Source organism: Arachis duranensis, chromosome 7 (genome assembly GCF_000817695.3).
Source record: "Arachis duranensis cultivar V14167 chromosome 7, aradu.V14167.gnm2.J7QH, whole genome shotgun sequence".
Classification (NCBI taxonomy): Eukaryota; Viridiplantae; Streptophyta; class Magnoliopsida; order Fabales; family Fabaceae; genus Arachis; species Arachis duranensis.
The window spans coordinates 39,145,967-39,150,077 of NC_029778.3; the positions used below are offsets into that span (position 1 = coordinate 39,145,967).

General features: G+C 31.4%; 1 pseudogene; it reads right to left on the reverse strand.

Moving 5' to 3' along the window:
- Positions 1-817: 817 nt before the first annotated feature.
- LOC107458507 (uncharacterized) lies at positions 818-3,831 on the reverse strand (annotated as a pseudogene).
- Positions 3,832-4,111: the final 280 nt, after the last annotated feature.

Sequence of the window (4,111 nt, forward strand, 5' to 3'; positions counted from 1 at the left end):
AAAAATCACATTTTGGGCTTTCTAGAATAAATTCTTATTTATGGGTTAATTAGCCGTTAATTAACCGGGTTTTACAGAAAGGAAGGAAATTTTTTATATTATTATGGAGTTACCAGTGAAGTGAGAGAGATTAAGAGGAGAAATCGGAAATTAGTATCCTATTAGTTATTATAGATGAAGAAGATGAATATGAAGATTAAGTAGTGGGAATTTTATAATAGATGCAGTAACGTGTTGTGAGAGAAATTAATGAGAGAAGTTATATTGATGTGAACGTGAATGGAAATGAAGTTGTGGGAATTCTGTAACTAGAAGTAAGTTATTAAAAAGGATAAAAATGGAAAAAAATATTGGAGACCAAAATGGGTTTTCCCATTATATATACTAGCGGCTCAACAGGCACTAAATATTGTTTTGAAGAATTTAATTTTATTTTTAAATATATTATTCGTTCTTCAAATTATTAGATTACTTTTTTTAATTTTAATATTAACGTGATCTTATTTATTTATATCATATTTTAGTGTTGGTATTAATATATCATTTATCTCTTAAATTTGTCAGATAAGTATTTTTTTCATCAATTTAAAATTAACGTAGCCTTATTTATATGATATTTTGTTGAGGATAAAATTACTATAGAAAACCTTTAAAATGCTAAATTATAAAAGCACAAAATAAAGATATATGTATATATTATCAGAAAAATATATAGTTCAAGAAATAATGACAAAAATGTTATCCTAATTTAAAAAGAATATCTCTGTAAACCAAAATACATGTTAGTTGTTTACAACATATTAATTTTGCCTAAATATCATAGATATTCATGTTTGTCTTCTTCTTTTTTAAGTGGTAGGCCAAAATATGATTCTGAATCTGAAGAGGCCTTCATTTTCCTACAGATAGTGGAAAGATATAAGAAATGAATATGCTTATTTTTTTGTTTTTAAATATCACACTATAAGAGTATTAATGAAAAAATTAGGAGAATACAAAGATTATGTACCTGAAAAAAATCCTTCGTAATTCATCATACATCTCCTTGTAAATAACTTCTTGCATCTTGAAAAACTGTCAGATTTTGTTTAACATAAAAATAACCACATAAATGCTTCAGGTTTATTCAATTAAATTGATTTCTTTTTATAAAGAAGAATTCAATTAAAACCTGTAGTATTGTGATGTCTTGTTTTTCATTGAACTTTCTGAAAGGACAAAGAAATGACATTAATCCTTGTTTATCATTGACAAAATATAAATTAAATGATATTACATCTTTTTTTCTAGGAATTTTTTTTCAATAACAATTACCTGCAATGATATTGTTTGGTATCAAAATGAGTTAGTTGTGTTCTTATAAATTCATGGCTGAAAAAAAAAGCTAAAGTTTTAAAATAATTGGTATATAGGAAGAAATAGACGAAAATATTTATTATGTAATAGAAGTTTATTGCATTACCTTTTATTCTTTTGATCCAATATTTCTCTTTTTACCATCTTCCATAATTGAGTTTTGTCTGCTTTAACTGTACCTCCCCAACCAATAGAATAAATTTTGATTGGATGAACCTGAGTCAATTTTACATTTGATCAATAACACTAAAATAAAAATATGTATCATCGATGCAATTGTCACTGTCATTAATGTTGTAATTGATTGCTCATTGATGCAATTGATTGCTCATCCTTCCATGTATTCCATAACGATTGGAATCCTGTTTTTTGTAATTTATTGCATATATGTATCACAATATATTTCAGTAGTGTTTTATATATTACCTTAGAATTAAGTAATGTTACATCCCAAATAAGACATACCTCTATCTTTTATGAGTTTTAAAATTTTAATTTTTATAATTTTATTGCTAAAATTATAAAATTAATAGCAACATTTAAAGAAATCAAAGTTTGAATTTTTTTCAAAGTATATATAAACATTGCAAACTATAATTTATTAAAAAACCAATAATGATATATTTTAAGGATGTATGATATAATTTTTATAATTTATGTGAATCATAGTTGGTGCATACCTGTTGGGTAAAGTAGAGGTTTCGGTTCCTTTCCTTTATCTCATTTAATATGCTGATGAGCACTCTTAATATCAAATTATCTGTTAAAAATCTTAGTCATTAGTTGTTAAAATTAGTGACCAAAACTATCTATTACAATGTTGATATTGTAATGATAAAATTACATAATACACGGATTATACTTGTAAAAAGGCTCACGTATTTGCCAAGCACATAAATTACCTGAGGTGAAGGTAACAAAATTTCTTTGAACACCACATTCTTTGTGAATTGTCCCCTTTTTCGATCTACTGTTCCTTCTTTGACTAAGATTTTTGTGGTTGACTGAGAAACACTTCGAGATAGAGCAACGTATAATTGACCATGGCTGAACACATGTTTAGGGAGATAGATCTTTACCTTAGGGATAGTTTACCCTTGTGATTTATTTATCGTTAAGGCAAAACTCAACCTTACAGGAAATTGCTTTCTAATAAGCACAAAGGGTAGTCCTGAGTTCTCAGTTGTTTTGTGTTTTATCCGAGGCAGAAAAGCTCTTTTTCAGAGTGATGACCTGTTAAAATTTCTACGTCTAACATGTTTTGAAAAGTTCCTCGACACAGTAGCCTTGTGCCATTGCATAAGCCTGCCTTAGGATCTATGTTTCTTAGTAACATCAGAGGAGCACCTTTTTTACCTTCAACATATGAGGTGGCAATCCACCTGTGGAGATCGAGTTAAGATATTCTTGTTGATACAGATTATTTGTATCTCCTTCTACTTCATCAAAGGATGCTAAAAGTCGTTCGTCTCCCGGAAATTGGTTGATGACTATATCATTAAGCTGTTGCACATCATGATTCTTGGGTGTCAATATCACTCTCTCCACCATATAAGATGCATCCCACACATGAGATTGCAAATTTGGAAAGGTTTCTTCTATTAATTTGTGTAATGATGCCTCACCTTCCCATGGTTTTGCCATGTGTGTTTCTATTTGTACCAAGTCTTCACATACAGTAGGCTCAATCCCATCCCCTATGCGCATAAAATACTCTGCAAAATCACGATCATTAAGAGATCGCATATTTTGTCGCAAGTAGAGAATTTTGGTGAATGCCCACAAATGTGATTTAACAATGGAAGCTGAAATCATTTGCGACTTACTTCCTTTTCGGCACAACAGGTAGTACTTGGCGAAAATCCCCTCCCACAACCATCACTTTCCCTCCAAATAGATTATTGTTTTCTGAGATGTCTCGCAATGTGCGGTCCAATGACTCAATTGTCTCTTTATTAGCCATCGATGCTTCATCCTAAATTATCGCTGTCGTCTGCCTAATCAGTTTTACGAGATCAGATTGTTTACTTATATTGCACGTGGAGGATGGCTCTGCATTGATTGGGATCTTAAATCTAGAATGAGCTATTTGACCACCAGAGTTGCAGCTATTCCTGAGGACGCAATTTTCAAGGCAATATGCCCTTTACTTCTTAAGTCTGCAATTATAGCTCTGTAAAGAAATGTCTTACCTGCTCCTTCTGGTCCATCCACAAAGAACACTCCACTTTCTCTTCGATCAACTGTATTCATAATGCACCTGAAAGCTGCAGACTGTTCATGATTTAATCTTTCTATAGAACACATGTCTTCTTGAGGAACTTCGATGGATATTTCTTCTTGAATAATTCTAGGCATGAAGTTGTCGTTGTCGTTGTCTGAGGTTAGAGCTGGTAAATCGTATTGTGCAATATGTTTTCCATGCTGTAGGAGGATGTCATTTAAATCCCTAAGCAAACAATTTGTCAAACCCATTGCAGGTTGTAGTGCTTGTTGATGCGTAATCATCCATCAAACATGAAAGAAACTCGTCCCACAGACTTCTTACATCTGTTGGCTCACAAAAAATTAAAATCGTGGCAAACAACCTTCTTAAAGCACATGGAATTCTCAAAATAGATGCCTCAACCAAACATAATCTTATACTACTATCACTCTCCAACAGTCCTCGATGCTGAGTGGATTGCTTAAAGGACGAATATTGGACACCATCGACTGTTAGCAAATCATCCCAACCAGTTTGGCCTCTTACATT